This window comes from Pelodiscus sinensis, chromosome 21 (genome assembly GCF_049634645.1).
Source record: "Pelodiscus sinensis isolate JC-2024 chromosome 21, ASM4963464v1, whole genome shotgun sequence".
NCBI classification, from domain to species: Eukaryota; Metazoa; Chordata; order Testudines; family Trionychidae; genus Pelodiscus; species Pelodiscus sinensis.
This window is the reverse complement of record NC_134731.1, coordinates 2,140,247-2,164,444: the sequence shown is the minus strand read 5'-3', so window position 1 is coordinate 2,164,444 and position 24,198 is coordinate 2,140,247. Positions and strand designations below refer to the sequence as shown.

At 46.3% G+C, this 24,198-nt stretch overlaps 1 protein-coding gene and 1 long non-coding RNA gene across 3 annotated transcripts in view; one reads left to right on the top strand and one right to left on the bottom strand.

Annotated features, from left to right (window-relative positions):
- Window positions 1–19,501, bottom strand: part of TAOK1 (TAO kinase 1) — a 123,260-nt gene extending 103,759 nt beyond the window's left edge. The window contains exon 1 of one of the 2 annotated variants that reach the window (XM_075904565.1): window positions 19,260–19,501. The gene's annotated coding sequence lies outside the window, so the exon portion shown is untranslated. Of the gene's footprint in view, window positions 1–6,755; window positions 7,229–19,259 lie in introns of those variants that run through there. The other variant, XM_025179815.2, reaches the window with a different exon arrangement.
- LOC112544153 (uncharacterized) lies at window positions 5,201–24,198 on the top strand. The gene is made up of 4 exons (XR_003087463.2): window positions 5,201–5,333; window positions 10,970–11,090; window positions 20,914–20,936; window positions 23,458–24,198. It is a non-coding gene; the product is annotated as an uncharacterized LOC112544153 (long non-coding RNA).

The following is a 24,198-nucleotide window of genomic DNA, read 5'->3' as shown; positions in this document are numbered from 1 at the left end:
TGACTTTCCCATATTCACAGAGCCAGTTACCTCATCATAGAAGCTCATCCGATTGGTCAGGCACACTACTTGTCCTTGGTGAATCCATGTTGACTATTCCTGATCGCTTTCCCCTCTTCCAAGTGCTTCAAAATGGATTCCTTGAGGATCCCCTCCATGATTTTTCCGGGGACTGAGGTAAGGCTGACTGGTCTGTAGATCCCTGGATTGTCCTTCTTCCCTTTTTTAAAAATGGGCCCTACATTTGCCTTTTTCCAATCATCCGGGATCTCTCCCGATCTCCACGAGTTTTCAAAGATAATGGCCAAAGGCTCCGCAATGACATTTGCCAACTCCCTCAGTACCCTCGGATGCATTAAAATCTGGGCCCACGGATTTGTGTATGTTTAGCTTTTCTAAATAGTTCCTAACTTGTTCTTTCCCCACCAAGGGCTGTCCACCTCCTTCCCATACCACGTTACCTAGTGCATTTGTCTGGGAGCTGATCTTGTCCGTGAAGACAGAGGCAAAGAAAGCATTGAGTACTTCAGCTTTTCCCACATCATCTGTCACTAGGTTACCTCCCTCATCCAGTAAGGGCCCCATACCTTCTCTGATCACCCTCTTATTGCTAACATGCCTGCAGAAACCTTTCTTGTTATCCTTCACATCCCTTGCTAGCTGCAATTACAATTGCGCTTTCACCTTCATGATAACTCCCCTGCATTCTCGAGCAATATATTTATACTTCTCCCTAGTCGTCTGTCCAAGTTTCCACTTCTTGCAAGCTTCCTTTTTGTGTTTAAGCTCACCATGGATGTCCCCGGTAAGCCAATCTGGTCGCCTATCATATTTGCTTTTCTTGCTGCGCATCGGGATGGTTTCTTCCTGTGCCTTTTATAAGGCTTCTTTAAAATACTGCCAGCTCTCTTGGACTCCTTTCCCCTTCATGTAAGCATCCCAGGGAATCCTGCCCATCAGTTCTCTGAGGGAGTTTAGGTTCGCTCCTCTGAAGTACAGGGTGCGTATTTTGCTACTCTCCTTTCTTCCTTTGGTCAGGATCCTGAAATCTAACATCTCATAATCACTGCTTCCCAGGTTGTCACCCACCTCTACTTCCCCTACTAGTTCCTTCCTGTTTGTGAGCAGCAGGTCAAGCTGTGCATGGCCCCTGGTTGGTTCCTTCAGCACTTGTACCAAGAAGTTATCCCCAACATTCTCCAAAAACTTCCTGGATTGTCTGTGTCCTGCTGTACTGGTCTCCCAACAGATATCAGGGTGATTAAAGTCCCCCATGAGAACCAGAGCCCGCGATCCAGAAGCTTCTCTCAGTTATCTAAAGAAAGCCTCGTCTACCTGCTCCGGTGGTCTATAGCAGACACCAACCACAACATCATCTATAATGATGCTTGCTGCCCAGTTGCCCTTTCTAGAGCTAGATGATTTCTCAGAGACCAGAAAGCTATTCTTTAATACTACCAACAATTGCCATTTGCACCAGGCAGCTGGCACTGTTCATCATTTGCTACTTACACAACTCCAAGAAACAGCTTCTTTGCAAATGATTTGACAGTCACTACAGGTTGATCCATCAATGGCTATTAGCCAGGATGGGTCGGAATGGTATCCCTATCCAGTGTTTCTCTGGAGGTGGGTGACAGGGGAGGCATCACGTGAGGATTACTTGTATCCCCTCCCTCTGGGCATTTGGTATTGGCCGCTGTTGGCAGGAAGAATACTGGGCTGGATCGACCACTGACCTGACCCAGCATGGCTTTTCTTATGTTCTCTATTCCGGCACACTCTGGCCCAGCAACATCCATGGTCCAGCATGATTTTATTTAGCTGGATGTTCACTTGTCTTGGGTGTTGTCAAGTTTCTCCACAGTCCCATCAATTTTTTTTACAGCTACCAATCATGGCTCTCAGGGTTCTGTGCTGGTATTTAACTCCAATTTAGCCCTAAATGTCTTCTAAGAGTCCAGTAAGCAGTGGAAGTGTTGATATTGCTACTAGACAATACTGATCTCTGATTCGGCACTGGTCAGGTCCCGATGGTGCCGCACTAGACAGGTTCAGCCTGTATTGTTAGAGGATGATATGATCCAAAGAAACTATAGAAGCTAGTCCAATAATTCTAGGAACTCTGATTCTAGAAGAGTAGAAATATCTATATCAGGAGAGACATCACATGCAAATATAACCAAAGAACTACCTCCAGAAAGCTAGTTACTGCTAAACTAATATAGTGTGCCTTGGGAAGACGTCTTGGAGCCAAATTACATGTATTCTTATGTTACATTTCCCAGGATATACGCAGGCTGATTTTGTTCTCATCAATAAGGTTGCTGGTTATGGTTGCTCCCTTGAATCTGGCCAGGAGCCCAAAGTAATTCTTGGTAGAATGGTGCTGCTGATGCTACCACGATTTTTCTATAAACTTCTTAGGCAGTAGTTCTCAATCTGTGGTCTACACTGCCTTGCAGGTGAGCTGCGGCTTGAGGCTCAGCCCCCTCCCATCTGCAGTGGGGAGCCCACGCTGGCGCTCCAACCCTGCAACATCCCCCTGCAAGGTTGAAGCACCAGACCCAACTTCTTGCTGGGGAGTGAGGGGGAAAGACATCCCTGAGCCTCACCACAGGATCCAGCTTGCAGTGGGAGCAAAGGGCTCCATGCACTGCCACTCCCCCTGCCCCGGTTGGGGGGCAACGGCAGTGCAGGGACTTGCTGCCTGGAGACTTTCCCTGCTGCTCCCATTAGCCGGAATCATGGCCAATGGGAGAAGCAGAAAGCGATGTCTGGGAGTGGCAGAGGGTGCAAAGCCGGGAAAGCACAACACCCCCCCCCCCATTGGCCTCATGCTCAGACCCCGAACTCCCATCCCCCTTGCATAATGCCCCCAAAATCCCGCACCCTTATTCCTAGCCATACTCTGGAACCTCTCTTGCTCCTGCACCCTCCCCTTCACCCTACCCCCAGCCTGCTCCTGCACCAAACTTCCCACCTAGACCCCCCACCCTCAGCTTGCTCCTGCACCCAGCAGGGCCAACAGCCACAAGGTGGGTGGCAGCTCCACACCGTTGGAAAAAGCAGGTCTTAGGGCAGTAAATCCTTAGCACCGCCCAGACCATTATTCTGGTCCTCCCTAGCCCTCAAAGCTATGTGGAGTGGTACTCCGGCACTCCCACAACAGTTCCAAGGAGCTCCAGGCTCCTTTGAATCAGAGAATACTAGAACCGGAAGGGACCTCGCGAAGTCATCAAGTCCAGGCCCTTCCCTCACAGCAGAACCAAGCATCATCTAAATCATCCCTGCCAGGTGTCTGTCCAACCTGCTCTTAAATATCTCCAGGGATGGAGATTCCACAATGGCTGGGCAGCAGGGCAATCACACCCTTTCTCCCCGTCAGTGGGCCAGCCTGAACTCTACTTCGCACCATCACTCCCTGCTGCACCCATTTTGTCATCATAGGTTGTTGGCTGGTGGTCCACAGAAAGGGTTGTGTTGAGCCAAGTTGGGCCATGTGCCAAAAAGTTTGAGAACCACTGATCTAAGGTGTCCTCTGGTAGAAACTGACAGAAGAGTAACAATGCATGCTGCATGGTGCTTATTAAAATACTTCCAAATAAGAAGTAGCATAAAGAGAGGAGGAAAGGTACTTGAAAAGAAAATACAACCCCTATGAAAAAAAAAAGAATGGATACTTATTTGTAGAGTACCCATTACCAGTCACCAATCACATCTAAGCTCTGATGTATATCACAATATATAAGATACGGTTTACAATGCAGAAAAAAGCATACATATTTTTATTTTAAAGAACTTAATAGGATAAATGGCAAAGAACATCTATATGCGCTTGTCTGCTTTCTACTAAAGCCATACTATGTAAAGTAAAGCAGACAGCTTTCTTAAAAAAAAAAAAAAGTCAGAGGTGGAGGAAGAGCTGTCAGGGTCCTCATTTTTCACATTAGAAATTCAGATCTTGTCTCCTCTGTTATTTTCCTAGAAGACACGGCACTGGAGAATGAGTATAACCACAACACCAGAAAGAAAAAACTGGGCACATGAGAGGGGAAGGGGCTTGTCATCCAATAGCTTAAAACTCTTGGTTTGCTTGCTTTTGTTAATACCTGTATAATTCAAACATCTGACACACATTTGGGAGAAAAATTCCCACTCCAGCTGTCTGGCCCTCCAAGAAATCTCCCAGAAAAAACAGGGAAGGCAAGACAGGATATTCTTAAGAGAAAACAAATATTTCAGACTTTCTTCATAAAGCAGGAAAAAATAAAGAGGCACATACCCATTATTTACCCATACACAACTTTAATATCACATCATAACTGCAGTTTATTTACAGTAATATATTGATTTTGTTTTTATAAATCAAGAGATTTTTACTATGACCAAAGTGGAATAAGATGCAACAAAACTAAACAAGTTTAAATTAGTACAGATTTGAAATTCCTTTTCCGTATAAAAGTCTCTTTCATATAATGCAGTTATTTTGAAAAAACATCTTTCTGGGAGGGCAACATGAAAGAGAGAGGGGTTCCGGAATGCTAGACATAAAAATAAATTATACACCAGTGAGACAATATGTTTTCCATAGAGAGGAAGATTTCATACCTTGCCTGTATTCATCAGACAGAGAGAACACCCTCCTGCTGAAATATGCACGCTGACTACAACATGCCACAAGCAGATGTGTTGTTCATGGAATACTTCCAACTGACAGTCTAATGTGAGTGGAAAACTGAATGGTAAAGATTCTGAATGCTGAACTACTTAAAATTATGTATATTGTGCTAGTGTCAGAAAGCCCCAGTTGGGACCTGCAAACAAAAGACAACATGGTCTCTGCTCTTAACCTTTTACAATCTAATTTAAACAAAATGTAGCAAGTAAGGGCAAAAAACAAAAGCAGAAAAGGAGGAAGGGAGGAGGAGAAGGGTATAAAACAAAAGATCATCCAATTACAGATGAAGCTACTGAAAAGCACAATGAAGCTAGGTCATTTAAAATCTTGGGGGAGGGGGATTTATTTAAATATAAATTGTCATCTCCACCAGACACACAAGCTAACTAATCATCTGCTGGCTGACTTAGCTGGCTGCTTACTTCAGTCTGATTAATATTTCAGTGACGTCATAATGCATTTTATTTCTCAACAGGGCAAAACAAATTCAGTCTTGTTATTAAATTAGGCACCATGCTACAAGGACAGAATCAACTACACAGGCATGCATTGTTTGAAACTAACCCAGGAAAAGGGTTATAAACAGAGGTCACAGACCAGGGGGCATCTCCTTCTATTGTGGTCTCCCACCAGAAATGCTGGCTGACAACTGGTAAGTCTCACACCACAATCCAATTATGGATTCATATACATGCACACTGGTAGCAGTAACCAGAGGTGGTATATAGCTCACCTCGAATTCCAGGACTTTTGTTTAAAAAAAAAAAAAAAAAAATCATACGTAAGGGGAAAAAAAAACCTGAACCAGCAGATGTTCCTCCCCTCAAAACGAAAAAATATGACAGACTCAAAACTCAAACACCACCCCACTGCCACAAATACCAGCCCTTATCACATCCCTCCATTCCCAAAAGCCTGGGTAAACAGATGAGTCTGCAACATCCAGCGACGGTCAACAAATGTAGGCTATTTCAAACCAGGGAGAGCAGTGTCCTTTCACAGAAACAGCTTGCTGACTTTTGATATCCACAAGCTCTAACCAGAGCATCTCCACTGAATACAGATTTGGCAGTATAGTTCAAAGCAAGAGATTTCTCACCAATACGTAGGTCCTAAGCCATTCAGAGCTTTATAAGGGCTGATCTACACAAAGTTTTTTTGAAATGTTTTGTTACAGTTAAGTAGTACAACCCGTAGAGTACACACAGTTATACTAGCGAAAAGGTCACATATTAGCATATTAGAAATAATTGTGTGCATACAGGCGAACTAGGCGGTCGCCTAGGGCGCCAAGTTAAATGAGGCACCAAATGGTGCAGCAACATCACTGAGGGGGGTTTGGAGATGGGGGCGCCAATTGCATGGTTCATGTAGGGTGCCAGTTGCTGGCAGGTAGTCTAGGGCCGCCCCTGACTGTGTGTAGACCAGACTTAAGTGAAAACCAAAATCTTCAAGTTCACTCATAATTAGGGCGGAACCAAGAGCAAAAGAAGGAGCAAGGAAATTGTCACAAGGATGCCGAGACATGAATGGGAAAGATTGACCTCCACATGCTTTCAGCAGTCCATATAGCTAGGTTCCTCAATTATAGAGCTGTCTATAAAACAGTCCTCTGCCAACAACAAGGTGAGAGAGAGCTTGTTTTATCTGCTGTATCAGGTGGGAATACGTTAGGCAGACCTCATTTGTACAGGTTGGATCTCCCTGGACCAGCAACCTCAGGACAGCTGATGAGGGAGTTTGCTGGACCGGGGAGGTCAATTCTGGCTTCCCTGATACTGCTCCCCAAGCCCAGCTCTGCTCCTAGCCTGGCCAGCTCCCTGCCCCGCCACCAGACCAGGTGGTCTCCCAGCTACAGCAGGGCTGCCAGCTCCACTGCTGCCACACCAGCAGGACTCCCAGCCACAAGCCCCTGCTACCCTATCTTACATTAGTGATAAAAGGCTCCAACCAGGACTTGGGCCTCATAGCAGCCAGTGTAAAAGGAACTTCTGTCCCAAAGAACTGTCCGTGAAAATGTCAAGGTAAGGTCCTAATCCTGCAAACGTCTATGTACCAGAATAACTTTACTCACCGCTTTTACTCCTGTTTCCAAGTGTTCACAGGATGAAGGCCTATTGATTCAAGGCCCAACACTCCCTATATCCATAATATAGCTAGTGTAACAACTCTGTCAAAACAACCCTGTCCAAAAAAAAAAAAAAAAATCAGGTGACACACCACAGCACATTTATGCATTTCATTACAAACTCCATGATTAAGGCAAATCAATGCTATCAATTTCAGTTAATGCAAGTTACATCAGAATACAGCCACCACTTGTGAATTGCTTGGGCACCTTTGGTTTTTTTCCCTAATACTCTGGTTTCTCTTCAGATCGTATAAATCTTATTGTCTTCAGAGAGAGTCAGAGATGCTCATGATGCTCTAGTAAACACATAGGCTACGTCTACACTGGCATGATTTTCCAGAAATGCTTTTAATGGAAAAGTTTTCCGTTAAAAGCATTTTCGGAAAAGCGCATCTAGATTGGCAGGACGCTTTTCCGCAAAAGCACTTTTTGCGGAAAAGCGTCTGTGGCCAATCTAGATGCGCTTTTCCGCAAAAAGCCCCGATCGCCATTTTCGCGATCGGGGCTTTTTTGCGCAAAACAAATCTCTGCTGTCTACACTGGCCCTTTTGCACAAAAGTTTTTCAGAAAACGACTTTTGCCCAAACAGGAGCAGCATAGTATTTTCACAAAAGCACTGACAATCTTACATGAGATCGTCAGTGCTTCTGCGGAAATTCAAGCGGCCAGTGTAGACAGCTGGCAAGTTTTTCCGCAAAAGCAAATGATTTTGCGGAAAAACTTGCCAGTCTAGACACAGCCAGTGGGATTTATACTGGTACAGTGAAACCTTTGTTATCCGGCACTCTGTTAACCAGAAAACTTTGTTAACCAGCATTGCCCCCAGCCACAATATTGTCACATCTTCAGGTGCACAGGCCTGGCTTGGTTTACCATGATTGGCTTAACAATTTTTTATTTAAGAAGTACTAATCATCTTTAACTCAAAATAGAAATGTGAGAACAACTGCCTCACACTACAAAACTACCAATATTAAAAACTTGAGTTTTACTATTATTGTCCATAGGTTTTTCCGAGGTTGAGGGGACCTCAGATAACCGGAATTTTTAGATAACTGGAACGCTCTAATCCCCGAGCATGCTGGATAACACAGGTTTTACTGTATAACTATACTTGCACAACCTGTAAAACTTGTGCAGGTCAACAAAGACTTGCGCCAGTACAGTTCATTTCTCTTCCCTTCCAGGAGCAAAATATTCCAATGTAAGTACCTTTACAATGCTACAACTGCCTCCACACTATGGGTGATAGTTGTACACATACTCTTCAGTCTTAGACTCACTAGAATGTCTCATTCCTGGTTACCACCAATGCAGCTGTGCCAGTGATACAAGCACTAGCACGCCAGCTATTAAATCCCTTAAAAAATAAAGCAGCTGAAATGTCAGCAGAGTCTACACTAGCACTACCAGTGGCAATGCTGCACAAGCAGGAACCCGTAGCGAGAAATTTCAAGAAAAGTAGCCTAGAGGACACAGTCTCCCATACTAATTAGAGCATCATGAAAGGTTAGCTATTAGTAAACAGTAAATTACTCTTAAGAATATACCCTAGATTCACTACACTCATTTTTGTCTTAGTATCTTACTGTCCAAAGAGAAAGTCAGAGATGTTCATAGTGGTTTACTAAGCACCTGAACATCCCTCATATGTCCACTTTCCAGAGGCAAATATACAACTTTCTCTGGCTGCATGCTTCAGGGCTTAGACCCATCTCTGACCATTAGGGATTAGAATGAAACCTTCAGAGGGAGCAGATTATCCTCTATCTGTCCAACACAGGGGCCCTGACATCTTGCTCTGAAACATCTGGTTCTGGCCACTGCTGGAAAGAAAACACTGATCTGAATGAACCACAGGTCTCATCTCATATGGCAGTTCTCTCCTCTCCACCTTTTTAACAACTGGCTAGTCTTCTTGACAGCGTATTGGCCTTGAACCACACTAGTACTCCCTCTCCATCTTTCAGACCAGCCTCTGACTGGGAGGCCTCCCAAATGTTTCATGGTTTGCTTACATTAATTTATTTTACTGTCAAATCCTACAAGCAGCTTAATCTACAGGGTTGTCTACACTAGGATAACATATGCATACCAATGCAACACATTTGCACTGCCAAGGGCTTGCACTAGTGAAGTAACACAAGCGCAAAATTCCCTAACATACTCAAGCCTTAAATGAGATACAATACAGCAATGGTTGACAGACAAAGCTAGGAGAAGAGGTATGGGAAGATAAGGGTTATAGTAGTGGGAGATCACATGATGAGCTCATGGTTAGGCATGCATCTTGTGTTTTACTTAACGTTTACACAGTCTTCTTGTCTATGTAGACATGGCCAATCATGTTATAAATGGATTCCAAAACCATGCTTACATCAAGTCACTATTGCCAAGGCCAAAGCAGTTTTGCTACATGTTTAACTTCATTCAGGCCAGAGCTACACTGAGGGAGAAAGTCAAATTAAGATATAAAAATAACAAGTACCGTATTTTCCGGCGTATAAGGCTACTGGGCGTATAAGACGACCCCCTAATTTTTTAGTTAAAAGATAGGGTTTCGTCTTATACCCCAGCGCCCCTCCGCCTCCCCGGCTTTGCTCACGGTGTCCCTGGTCTGTTGGAGACGGTCCCCAGCAGACCAGAGGCACCAGGAGCAAAGCCGAAGCGGCGGCGGGACCCTGGGATGCCCCGGCCGCCGGCTTCCCCCGAGGCTTTGCAAAGCCGCAAAGCTGTATACCCGGCGTATAAGACGACCCCCGATTTTTGGGGGATGTTTTTTAACATCAAAAGTCATCTTATACGCCGGAAAATACGGTAGCCCTGTGGCACCTTAGAGACTAAGTTTATAGTACAATGAGTTTTTGTGGGCAAAACCCACTTCATCAGATAATGAGCTTAATCTACAGGCTTGTCTATAGTAGGATAACATATACATACCAGTGCAACATATTTATGTTGCAAAGGGCTTGCACTAGTGAAGTAACACTAGAACAAAAACTGATGAAGTGAGTGTTGTCCAAGAAAGCTCATGATACTATATACTTTTCTTAGTCTCTTAGGGTGTGTCTAGACTACAGGGTTTTGTCGACAAAAGTGGACTTTTGTAGACAAAACTATACCTGCGTCCACACTGCCTTTGAGTTATGTCCACATATGTAAACCTCATTCTACGAGGAATAACACCTTTTGTTGACAGAGTTCTGTCGATAGAAGGCATTATTGCATCTACATTGTCCTTTGTGTCCACACTGTTATGTCGACAAAGCGGCTTGCTTTGTCGACAGAACTGGATGTAGTCTAGACGCTCTTTGTCGATAGAAGCTTTGTCGACAGTATCTGTCGACAAAGCTTCTGTCGACAAAACCCTGTAGTCTAGACGTACCCTAAGATGCCACAGGCCTACGCCTTGTTTTTAAAGTTACAGACCAACACAGCTACCCCTCAAACTAAGATATGCAGCCCCGGCTACATGCATAGCATAGCTGAAGTCAACATACCTTAGCTTGACTTACAGTGGCATCCCCACTGTGGGAGGTCGAAGGGAGAAACTCTCCAGTTGACTTCTCTTACTCCTTGCGACTCCATGGAGTACCAGGGTCAGCAGGGATGCCCATCAACAGTCAATTTAGCAGGTCCTTACTAGACCCACTAAATCAACCACCAGAAGATTGATCCCCAGAGCATTGCTCTCCGGGTAAGTACAGACAAGGACTCAGTCCCATCAGAAAGCATGGATGATCCACCACTGATTTTAACTGTCATTATAGTCAGTGGCTTTCCAGACAAAGCGATAAATCAGACCAATCACAGCATATACCTCATGCCAATAAGACAGCACAAGTATCTGTAGGAGTGGAGGAAAAGCAAGTGACATTTAAACATCAACAGAGTAATATCCCCTACCCATAAGCTCCTCTCTCAGATTGGTTTATGTTTCTCTGGGGGAGGAAGTGCAAAGTAGGAATTAATGTCAGTGACAACTTCGAGCCAACCTATTACAGAAGAGAAAGCATGTTGCACTGCCCCTGAGATCCAACTTCAGGAGCCCCAGTAATTTATGGTTTCCCAGGGGAAAAGGTGCAACACCTCTAACTGTACCCTGATGGTCTATGAAGCAGCATTAGGACAAACTCCTGATATCTCTTGGGTTTCAGGGCAGCACAGTCAACAATTAAAGGAGGACCAAAGAGAGAGATCAGCATTACATTCCGAGAAAAGGGAGCGACAACAGTAAGCCAGCATACCTAACACTGTGTAAACAGAGATCTCTAACAGGTGCTCTTATGCAATTTAACTCTTGCAGAGTAGGCTAACAGCTAATGGCAAGAGTCTGCAACCTCTGGCTCCAGAGCCACATGTGGCTTTTCAGCTGCCCCTTTGCAGGCAGGTGTTTTCTGGGGAAGGGTGGAGGGAAGAGAAGAATTTCTGAATAAATGCAAGTCCAACAGTGAAGCAGGGCTCAGGTAGGCTGCCTGCATGCTGTCGCCCCATACCACTCCTGGAAGTGGCTGGAATAGTCCTTGCATGTCCCTGGCTGGAGGGCAGGGGGAATGGCTCTACACACTACCCCTGCCCTCAGCACCATCCTTACAGCTCCCATTGGCCGGAAACTGGCCAATGGGAGTTGTTGAGGAAGTGCTTACAGGCAGAGGCAGCACACAGATACCTGCTCTCCCCTCCCCAACCTGAGGCATGCAAAGATGTGCCAGCAGCCACCTGCTTCTGGGACTGGCATGGGACCACAGCATGCAAGCCAGCCTGCCTGAGTTCTGCTGCACTGCTGGCCAGGAGCCACCTGTGGTAAGTGCCTCTGGGCCATAACCTGCACCCCGCACCTTCTCCCACATTCCAATCCCCTGGGCCAGGTCAGAACCCCCCTTCTCCCCTCAGGCCCACAAACCCTCCTGCACCCAAATCCCCTACCCCAGCCCCAAACCCACTCTCCGCACCAAAACTCCCTCCCCTAGTCCAAACCCCTTTCCTCTTCCTGTACTCTAGTTCCCTGCCACCAGCCTGGATCTTTGCATGTGGCGCAGCTCTCAAAATATTTTGGTCAAAGACGAAACCAAAAAAATGGCCGCTCTTCTTTGAAAAGCTGCCGACCCCTGGGCTATGGTTTGCTATGGAGTGGCACTATGCCAGGGAAGTAGTAGTGTTTATGGACACTAAAGAAGAACTGATCTCAACTACTTCCCTGCTGCAAGACCCCAGCCCTTCTTTCTGCCCTCATCATGTGCTTCACTTTTCCATGCGGCTAGTTCCTAATCCCTTCTTCAAGTCCTCACCGCAGGAGTTAGGGAGGTTAGGCTTAGGAGAGGGCAAAAAATGTAATAGGAGCCAACAAGGAAGGGTGGAAAGGATGAGTCAGCAAGGGAAAGAGATAAGCTGCTCCCAGGAGCCCATCTGCCCCATAAGAGATGCTGGTCCAAAGGAGACCGGCTATTGAATGCAGGGAATTTTTACATTTAGTTAAGATAAGGGAGAAGCTGAAGACTTCTTTTCTCAATGAGGTAGTGTTGTCAGAACAACAGTATAACTAAAGCACTTTGGGTTTGATTTTTTCCCAATTTTCTGCCCAAATTCCCAAGTGTAAAAATACCTTTTCTGGATCTTTTCAATTTCTCCCTGGCAGGGGCGGTCAGTGAAGGTAGGCTGACCTTCGTCTGAGGCCCTACCCCCCCACAAGAGCCAAGGTGCCTCGCCTCCCTGCCCCACCACCACCACCACCACCACAGGGAGAGAAGGGAGAGAGAATGGGCACAGGCCCCAGCCACCTTGACCCCAGAGCACTAGGGAGGGCAGGCGCTGGGGGCAATAACGCTCCACCCCAGTATGCCTACAGCAGGTGCTCTGGGGGCGGAGCGTGGGCAGGGTCAAACTGGTGGTTTGGGACCCCCACCTAGAATACCAGACGCCCATGCCCCTTGGATTTTTGAAGTACCAGAACGCCCCAGACCCAGTTCCCCGTTGCAGAAGAGATGGTGGTTCAGTTCCCCTTTCGAAGTATTTGCCGGATGATACCACACGCCTGTGCAGAAGAGGGTAGCATCCAGTTGATAACTGTTGCTCTGCGAGAGAGAGCAAGATGGGTAGGAAGCCAGGCAGTAGAGACTACCCAACTGCTGCAACAATAGGCCCACAGAAAGCAGGTTTCTTCAACTGCACCATGGTAAGTACTAGACACACCTTGCTCCTGCCTCCCTCTCCCCACAATGCACCTCTCACCACCCCATTCATCAACTCCTTTGTGTGTACCAGGCACCCGATCCCCAGCCAGCATGAGTACAGGGCATCTGCCATTCCTCCCTTTCACTTGTTACTGATTTTCACCCATTTTTTAAATTTTAAAATACTGAAATTTCCAGTCATTTTTAAACAAAATAAAAATCCAATATGATGGACTTTGAGAATGCAACACACTGATGTTGTGTGTCAAGCTGAACTCTAGGTAAACTCTCAAATCTACGTAAAAGATCAGAAGACTTTTTTAAAATACGATTTAACATTACAGATGTACAACTAAAGCCTAATTACATTCACAGAAATTATTCACATACTTGTCATGAGAAACCGACCCTAAAATAAGATTTAAATGATCTCATATGTTCTTCATATGTAGTTGTTTCACAGAACTGTGAAGGGATTTGAGAGAACACCTCACCATGCGCGTTCTGTCTTACTATAACAAAAAAATCTTCATGGCTGCAGAATAGATAGTTATGGTCAGTGTCAACAGAAAGTTACAGGCATGGAAAATTGCAAGGGTCATAACATTAGAGTTTTGTGATTTTTGCTTCTTTCCTCAGAATCTAAGCTTCCATTTTATTTTAAAAAGTAAAATTAAATTCAGCTTCTAGTTTTCCTCTCTCGTAGAAGATAGTGTTCACTCACCATCTAAAATTCTCTGCTGATGCCCTATTAACCAACTCAGAATAGAACCGCCTAGAGCCAAACAATACCAGAGGCAAAAGTGTGAGCTATTGCTCATTCACATTAATGAACCATCACCTTCAGTGACTAGTTGGGCCCTTCTATTTTAGGAGTTTTCTACACATGACAATTATTCCAGATTAAGGGCATGACCCCTCTTAAAACACTATAGCTCCACTGCAGTAGCGCTACAGACACTGCCTACTCCGATGAGAGGGTTTCTCCAGTCACTGAAGGTAACACACCTTCCCAAAAAACAGTAGGTACACGAAAGAATTCTTTTGTCAACCTAGCACTGTCTACACCGGGGTTAGGTCAGTAGAGCAAGTTATGGATTTTTCACATCCCTGAGAGACATACCTATACTGATGTAAGTCTCTAATGTAGACCAGACCTAAGGTAGAAAGTAAACTGAAAATGGAACAAGAATTTCAGAATAACTCCACGTGTGGATGCTCTACTCTGGACTAAGCGTTTTTTTTTCCCTGTTTTAGAAACCAAACCTAAACATCTTTCCTCTAAATGCCAATGTGTTTGAATATTGGCAATTTAAGCCCCTATTGTTTTACCCAGATTTGTTTTTTCAAATCAATATAATTTAAATGTAAGTTAAATCAGTGGCAAAAAGTTAAACCAAAATAAGTATAAATCTATTTTAAGTGTGCCCACAGAGGAGTTTACACTACTTTAAATCAATTTTTCAAACAATTTTAGTTAAACCAATGCGGCATCTGTATGTAGATAAACACAGTAACAGACTAGGCCATTTTCAAACTACTTTTACAGTGGTTGTGATGTCACATCTTCTGGCAAAGAAACCAGGAATTATGAAACTTGGATTCCTCAGGAACTCACACAGAAAATAACTGTTCCAAATTTTGGCAAATTACTACAAGAAACCCTCAACTTCTAACCCATGGCAATAAAATCATCCTTTCAGATACTATGCATTTTTTCCCCAAAAGATGCTCTAGGAAACCTCCTTAAGGTCACTCAACCTATATTGACACAGGGATATCATCTTCCTCTGTGTGTTGATGTGCTTTGCACCGTATGTCAGTTCATAAGTAAGGAAAATATCATATTCATATAGTTATTTAAAATGGTGACTGCATTTTAAACAGATCTACATTTTCCCTGTGCGTTGTATACTTTTTTCCTAAAAAATGCACTTCAACTCTAGTTCTATGTCCTTATACTTCCAATGGTATTTTCACAGGAAGAACGGATTTCTCCATCACTCTGCTTGAGCAGGAGGAGGCTAGAGGTTCTATGCCCTTTTACCCTTGGGATTGTTCTGTCTTGTTTTTCAGTCTCTTCTCCTCTAAAAACCACAATGGAGAATGTGCATTTTTTTAAAACAAATCCTACAAATTTTGAAAGACATGCTTTAAAGCACCCCTTTCCACTGAGTTATCTTTTCAGTCACTTAAACCTGGCTGCAAACGACCAGGGGGTGACAAATTGTATCCATCAGGAGTTCTCCCTACATCAAATCAATTCAGGAATGAGAATAATTTGGTCACTAATGTAGACAGGGCCAATCCATTTTCGAGACCCAAATGTTAAAATGGCTCTGAGTATACTTGCAGGTAAGCCATTTGCAATCATAGTTGATTGAGGCCATGAGTTATATGTAGAGAGCCCTGGGTAGATACAAAATTTGTATTTACATCCGTGATTCATTTTTGTGGATACAGATATCCACACTCTCACCCGCAGACACAGAAATCTGCGGATATAAAGCAAATCACAAATTTTGCAGAGTTTTGGATACAAAAATTTTGTATCCGCATCCATATCTGCAAAAATGAGCTGTGGATACCCACATTCATGGATGCAAATACCTACAGATATCTGCAGATATGCAGAGCTTTAGTTATCTGTAACTGAAGCCTACTGTTACCCATAGATTATTTTTGTAGTATATAGACAGGAGCTTGCAGGCTTGCGAAATGAAAGACTACGTCTAGAGTTAAACATGGGTTCTGCATTTTGCTAGGGTTGTCTCATGGAGCCATGGACATAATATCATGATGTTTAATAACATGCTGTTATGCGAAATATGAGGCTAGGCCTAGCCCTTTTACTTTGGGGGATGGGATTATGGACCACAACGTTTTATCTTAAAGGGCTGAGCAAAGATCCTTCTAAATTGGGCCTGAATGTATCAATACACATATCTATGTGATTTTAAAATAAACCCACGGGAAAAAAATGTCTAAGTATACTTGACTGGCCATCAAAATACATTTCAAGAAAAAAATGACATTTGCCATTGTCTCCCCTCAGGTGAATCAATCCTAATGTCCATTTTCCTTTAATAAAATAGCTGGTTTTCACTGTCTCAAACACAGAAATAGTCTCCAAGAGCACTGTACTGTCCATTTGATTAGCTTAGGATCAAAGATTTGCTTGGAGGAGATAGAGACACACTACATCATTCCTAGGACAAATGAGTCACCTCAACATGAAGCCTTAAGTTCCCTAGGAAAATACATATAGGCAATTCAGAAGTAATCAAATATATAAGGGAATGCACACGTGCGGATTACACACACTTTGTCAACCATGGAACAAATCTTACTATACAGCAATGATCTGTACAATCCTTAAAACATTTTTTTACCTCATCTATTGTTCACCAAAATATACATTACAGGAAATGTAATACTGTACTAGGAGACATCTGATAAATGAACTTATTTTACAAAATTGTAGTAATCAGAAGTCCTGTGGCAGCGTGATATCTGATCATCTCTCTCCTAATAATACTCATTAAATCTAATAAGTTGGCTGTCTCTTACAACTTACTCAAGTAACAAACATTGAGGAATTGTGGCAAAGTAAAAATGAAAGTTATATAAATGGGTACAAGAGAGTAAACTTTTAAAGGAAATTCTTCAAGTTAGCTTATGATTAAATTTAAAGGGAAGGTGTGATGTAAGGTGCACTATTTCAATAGTTCAGTTTAGGATTTAAATATCCCTAGGCATACATAATTCTGACCCTAATGTCTGACCCTCAATGTGTGTCATTAAATTTTAGCTTCTCTGATAATGACTCAGGCCCTTTGCTTTGTTTAGACTCTTAATTTAACCAACAATCCATATATATTTAAACAGAACTTTCCAAATTAATCTCTCCTTACTGAGCCAGCCACAACCCAAGAGAAAAAAAATCACTCTCTCCAGTTCAGATGTCACTGTAGGATTCAAATGTATGCCCATTTTGTGCCAACGCAATCCAAGCAGAAGGATTCTAAAACCTGGGACAAACACACTAGCCTAAACTAGGACAATGTTGTGAACAATCTAACATGAAGGCTCAAAGCAGTTGTTAGTTATGTTTGTCCTTGGATAGAAGTAACAAAAGCTACAAAACCACAAACATTACAAGCAGTTAACAGGAACAGGAACAACTGGAATCAAGATGCAACCTCAAATGCGTTTTGAGATTAATATTTGAAATTACATATATTGGAAGGTCTGGTTATTCTGTAATCCTGAACTATATATAACAAATCCATATCCCCAGTACCAACATATATCCTGATTTACCATTGCTTTGATAATGTCTACACTGTTACCAGGTACTACATACTAGAGATATTCTTCAGACATTTTAGCCTCTGAACTGGAGTATACAACAAGATGTACTACTGTACATCAGAAATGGCATTCTGGAAATACTGATTCTTAAATATTCCAAGATCACAACCTTTATACAAAGACATAAAGCAATGAGAACATAATACATTCACTATAAGCAGCATTAATAGTAATGAATCAATGAAATTCAAACCTCATTAATCTGTCTTTTATGGATAAATTCCTATAAGGACTCTAGAAATGTGGTAGTCAAAGGTGAAGGTCACAATTTGTTCAGCTACTGCCATTTAACCAGCTCATTCACTAAAATGCCAAATAGTCCATGTTGTGATAAACAGAAGATAGAAGCACCATACAGACTAGCTCTCTGCTAGAAATATAAACAGCGTAAGGGTCTAAACCTAATCATATGCCTGTCACATCCAGTCCGATAGTTAAATCTCGACACCTGACAAGAGAGTTTCAATTCCGGTTGGTTTGTTTTTCCAGGTCTTGTACCGCACCTACCACCCCGGTGCCTGCGAGATGTCACCGCACTGTTCTCCGGGGGCCCCTCGCCCTCCCACCCCTCAGCTTAGGCGAGCTCTCCGAATAACTGGCTGCCACGAACAAAAGCCGCCGGGGCCCCGCGGCTGCTCGCAGGAGCGATGCTGCCCCGGCGGGCGGAAGGGGCCGGGGCCGGTGACTGCGCGCAGACAAAGCGGAGGGGACTCCGGGCCGGGGCACTCTCGCCCACGTCCCGCCCCGCACGGAGCAGCACGGTTCTGCCCGGGGGGGGTCCCGGGGGTCCAGGCCCGAGGGGGGCACACCGGGGGGGGGTCCCAGGGATCCAGGCCCGAGGGGGGGGACACCGGGGGGTCCCAGGGATCCAGGCCCGAGGGGGGGGACACCGGGGAGGTCCCAGGGATCCAGGCCCGGGGGGGGGGGGGGGGGACACCGGGGAGGTCCCAGGGATCCAGGCCGGGGGGGGTCCCAGGGATCCAGGCCCGGGGGGGGTCCCAGGGATCCAGGCCCGGGGGGGGTCCCAGGGATCCAGGCCCGGGGGGGGTCCCAGGGATCCAGGCCCGGGGGGGGTCCCAGGGATCCAGGCCCGGGGGGGGGTCCCAGGGATCCAGGCCCGGGGGGGGTCCCAGGGATCCAGGCCCGGGGGGGGACTCCGGGGGGGGTCCCAGGGATCCAGGGCCGAGGGGGGGAATCCCGGGGGGGGGGTCCCAGGGATCCAGGGCCGAGGGGGGTAATCCCGGGGGGGGGGGGTCCCAGGGATCCAGGGCCGAGGGGGGTAATCCCGGGGGGGGGGTCCCAGGGATCCAGGGCCGAGGGGGGTAATCCCGGGGGGGGGGGGTCCCAGGGATCCAGGGCCGAGGGGGGTAATCCCGGGGGGGGGGGGTCCCAGGGATCCAGGGCCGAGGGGGGGAATCCCGGGGGGGGGGGTCCCAGGGATCCAGGGCCGAGGGGGGGAATCCCGGGGGGGGGGTCCCAGGGATCCAGGGCCGAGGGAGGGAATCCCGGGGGGGGTCCCAGGGATCCAGGCCCGGGGGGGGAATCCCGGGGGGGGTCCCAGGGATCCAGGGCCGAGGGGGGGAATCCCGGGGGGGGTCCCAGGGATCCAGGCCCGGGGGGGGGTCCCAGGGATCCAGGCCCGGGGGGGGGAATCCCGGGGGGGGTCCCAGGGATCCAGGCCCGGGGGGGTCCCAGGGATCCCGGCCCGGGGGGAGGTCCCAGGGATCCCGGCCCGGGGGGGCGCTGCCGCCCCTCACGCTGTCCCCCCACGAGCGGCCCGGCCCGTGACAGGCCGGCGGGCGGCCCCCCCGCGGGCCGGGGGCGGACGGGCCGGCTGCCGCAGCGCTGCAGCACCGCGCGGGGAGGGGGGCCCGGCCGCACCTGCCCCCGCGCCCCCTCTCACCCTCGGGCGGCCCGGGCCGGGCGCGGCTGCCGCGACGTTGGCCGGGCCGAGGCCGCTGGGCCCCGCCTGCTCGGGAGCGCCGGGCCGGGCCGCAGCGAGCGCGGGGCGGGGCCGGGCCCCCGGTGCGGAGCGGGTCGCCGGGCCGGGCCGGGCTCGGGGCCGCCTCCCTCAGCGCCTCTGCCGGGCTCCGGCTGCTCCGCGTCCGATGCGCCGCTCCGCGCGCGCCCGCCCTCCCGCAGCCCGCGGCCCCCGCCCCGCCTCTCGCGAGACTTCGCCCCCCCCTCGCGGCCGCGGGAGGGAGGCGGCTCCGCGCGCGGGGGGCGCGAGGCGAGAGCGGCCGGGAGGGGGCGGGGCGAGGGGAGGGGGCGGGAGGGAGACGCGGCTGGGGGGGGGGGGTGCAACGGGTAGACCTCAGGGAGGGGCGGGGGGGGTGGACGGAGTAGGCCTGGGGGCAGGGCGAGGGAGATGGGTGGGGTCTGGGGCTAGGAGAGAGACGGGGGAGGGGCGAGGGTAGGCGGGGGGGGTGGGAATAGGCGGGGTGGGAATACGCCTGAGGGGGGGCGATGGGAGGGGCAAGGGTAGGCCTGTGGGGGTGGGAATAGGCCTATGGGGAGGGGCAGGGCGAAGGGAGAGGATGGAAGGGGCGAGGGTAGGCCGGGGGGGCAGGCTGAGGGGAGAGTAGAGTCCAGTGGGGGGGGGACTAGGCCTGGGGGGGGGACAGGGGAAACTGGGGGGGGGGGTCCAGGAGGCTTGGGGGACCAGGCAGTTAAGTAGAAGGGGCAGCATCCCATGGGGGTTCAGGGAATGGGTACAAAGATGACATGGGATCCCAGGGACCCAGCCCAGTAGATATGACAGTGACACTGACCTGCCTTTTGCTGGGGGAGAAATGCCCAGATCAGAGCTAAAATTCCTGAACCTTGCTGGCCTAGCCAGGCCCCAAGCTGCCCGGCCAAGTCTGGGCTATTACCCTGCCTCCAGCTCAGAGGAGAGGCAGAGGCTAAGGGGCCTGAGCGCGAGGACTCCTCAGTTCTAATCCGGCCTTTATGAACTTGGGTGTCTCTGCCTCACTTTCCCATCTGTAAAATTGGTGCTTTGTGAGGATGAATTAAAAATCACATATTGTAGACATACATGTACATTTCCTGTGGACCAGAGATCGGCAACCTTTTCAAACCAAAGAGCCAAACTATATCAAAATACAGAACAAGTGGTCAACAAAGAGCCATATAAGAATGCCCATTTGCATGAATGGATGAAAATATATAACTTAAAATTATTGATAACTGACATGATTAATAGCATAAATAAAACCTTGTAAACTCAGACTTTATTTAAGGGGACTTCTGCTGCTGCATCTTTTTGCACATTTCTTTGAAGTTTACAGCATAACTGGTCAAATTTCGGTTCATGCACGCATTCAAGCTACATGAGTAATGATGCATTTTTTAAAATTTTGAATTTTAATTTAAAAAGTTGCATGTATTTTGGGAATGACAAAAGAGCTGTATTTCGTTCCATACTGATCCATATTTGGCTCTAGAGTCATATAGGGTGCAGACCTCTTCTATAGACTAATGCCAGAGGAATTTAAATATTTCACTTTTCCCCATTCATGCTGTTTAACTGCTTTTTTTTTCTCTCCCTTTCTCAGCTTGAACAATGGAGATCATTGAGGTCAGTTTCATTTGTGTTTATAGTTCTATATCCCTTTCAGAGCCAGGGACAAGCTTTAAGGGAAAGGTTGAAAACAGATATTTACACTGACATTTTAATGACAAATTAATGGAATCTGTTCTATTGGACTTTGGGTTTGGAAAAGTTCGCTTTTACCAAATCTAAATGTTGAGTCATATGTGAGATGACTGTATCCCCCATAGTTTGTAAAGTGCCAATACATATTAAGTAATAGCATGAAACTAGTTTGAGGCACCTTCAGTCTGAAGTACTATAAAGTACTATGTCGCAAACTAAACGTTGTTGGTACTGCTGAAAAATAGAAAAACAATACCAAGCCACAAATTCCAGTGAGGCTTTCTGTAAACTAACTTGTACTTTATACCGTATAGGAGACACTGTTTAACAGGCACTGCGAATAACACTTCAGTGTCCTATGCCATTCTTAATAGTGTGCAGGTGGTGACAACAGTCATCAGGAATATGTTGGCATGAGTACATACTATTTTCCAAATTAAGTATCTAGAGTGCTCAAGGAAATAAAAACACAGGGGAGGGAAATAGGAATAATTGTTATCTGGACTTCATGGGCCAGATCTTTAGGAAGCACCAATCAGCATAGCTCTAGAGTTACACTGACCTATGTCTAATATTTAGCATTTGTGTAGAGCGTTATCTGTTCACTGTATAGTTTTTAACCAGCTATTCTCACAACATCCCTAGGAAGTAGGTGAGTAGGTATTACTCTGCACTGTTCACCAATGAGGAACCTGAGACAGTACAGGGAAAGGATTTGCCCATGGCCACACTGAGTCAGTGGTAGAGTCAGGATTAGAAATAAAGAGCTCCTGGCTTCCGGTCTTCAGCTCATTCCTGCAAATTACCGTGTCTTTAAAATTCCTAACAAGGAAAGCCAAACTCTTAGGCCATGTCTCTACTTATCTTGCCGGAGATTAATCTCCTGGCATTCAATTTAGTGGGTCTAGTTAAGATCCACCAAATCGAATGCTGGCCAGCACCAGTACTCCTGGCAGTGGCAAGGAGTAAGCGAAGCAGATGGGAGCATTTGCTCCTGTCAGCCTCTTCTGTGAAGGCAGTGCCAACCTTGGCACTGAAGCTGTGTACCTTAACCGGGCCTTCCAGGTGCAGGTGATAAGGATCTGCAGTGGCTACTTTAACAAGTCATGGCATATAATTAACAACAGCATTACCCATGGACACGGAAGTCATTACGAACTGTGACTTTCAATGTCAGTTGCTAAACCAAACATGAAATAAATGTGTGTTTAGTCCACTTTTGCTCAAGCTCTCGTAGGCCTCCCCTTACTGCCTGTATTTGCTTGTACTGCCCTTTCAAATGGGCCAGTTAGGCATCTGAGAGGTTACATTGGTTTAGTTTAATTTGGTAATTTACTGATGCAAGTTACTCTGATCTAAGAAAGAGTTAATCCAGTTTGTTTGACAATATCAAGGACATGAGTCGGTTTAACTAGATCAATTTAGTTACGCTAGTGTAACTTTTCTAGTATAGTCACAGCCATTAAGAACACGCATCATCACTGCACAATTGTTTGGGACAGGAAGTAAAGAAGAATGCCATGTTCCAGAGAAAGGGTAGTGGGAATTTATTCAAGACATAATTATCCAAAGTGGGAATTTCGCCAAGATATTGGTGTTAACACCTCTACCCTACTTCTGTAGCAGTGCCATGAGCTCTGTAGTGACTTCAGATAATAGCGAACTTGGTTTTATGTCTCCATACAATGATCACACCTCCCGCAGTACCTCACCCCCGTGTGTGCCACACTGGGACACTGATTCAGAACGGACTCAGGAGAAACAGGGCCTGCATTCTGTAGTAATTGGCATTCTATAAATACTTCAGGTAGATTAGAGAGGTAAAATTAAGATTACATTGAGTGCTGGCTGCTGGAGGCACAGCATCACATTTAGCTAGATGGCTAAATCTAGTTCTTCCTTGGAGGCCTCCCATCCAGGTACTATCTCAGTCTGTCCCTTTTTAACAAATTAAATAAATACCAATACTAAAATAAGTCCAAAAACATGAATCAGAGAAACTTGGCTATTACAATTGCTGTTATGACCTGACACTTTCACTGATTTTTGAAGAGAAATGATCAGCATCAAAACCAGCATGCAGAGCAAAGGGCAGAAATAATTAGCCAATACAATGCTGCTTCAAGACCTGTCAGGGGACTGACATTTTAAACTTTATTCTCTTACTTCCTGTATTATTGATTAGAAACATTCACCCCTTGTTCATTATCTGTTAATAAAAGTGACCCTGGAGGTGGGGACTTCTGTTTGCTTAGCCATGGCCAACTGTGAAGCGTCAGAGACTCAGGAATTGTTTGGCTTTTAGTAGCCTGTCAAACCTGCCATCATTCCCCACAGTTCAGTTGAGGCTCTAATTACAGGTTAGAAGGTTATACAGGAAAAACGTGTTCTGGAGGGAGGTGGTCAAAGTGAATGGGTTTGTTAACTCTTTTGTATCAACTAGAGCAAAATATATGAGTACAACTGCCCTGTCACGTGTGTACTAAGTGGAATAAAGGCGTTGTGTCAGACCGTATTCCTGTGTCAATAAGGTATGTGGTAATTCCAAGAAATGAAGTGACCCTTGAGCCCGTTACACATGTACTTCCTGTATTAGCTCCACCAACAACAACACTTTACCTTTCCTTTGTGCCTTTCGTCCAATGAGTTCACCTCACTCAGTAATTACAAAAATGAGTGAAGCCTCATGCCTGCTCTGTGAGTCACCAAGGTATTATTATCCATATGGCACAAAGAGAGCGACTGAGGCACGGAGAGGGAATGGCTTTCACAGGGTTACACAGTAAGTCAGTGTCAGAGGGGTGAACCGAACCCTGACTTCCTGTTCCCTCCTCTAATTACTGGGCTTATTGAACACTCCTGTACCAAACTGCAAAAGGGGTGGGCAGTCTGACTCAACAACTTTCCCTTCCCAAGTGACTGCTGTTCTTATGTAATTGCAAATCAGCAAATCCCAATGTGCCATTGTAGCCCGTGGCAGCCAGGTACAATCAGGATCTCCACAGAGTAGTGTGCTGCTCTGAGAGTGCTCCTCATGGGTTTGTTTTCTGAAGTATTTTCAGACTTTCCAAACTAAATGTTGATGCTTGCTAATGCTGTTTTTTTTCCCCATGTGATACACTCACTGCTTTGGTAGCTGCCATTAGTCCCCATCCCAGAATGTGCCTGCACTACAAATTTTTGC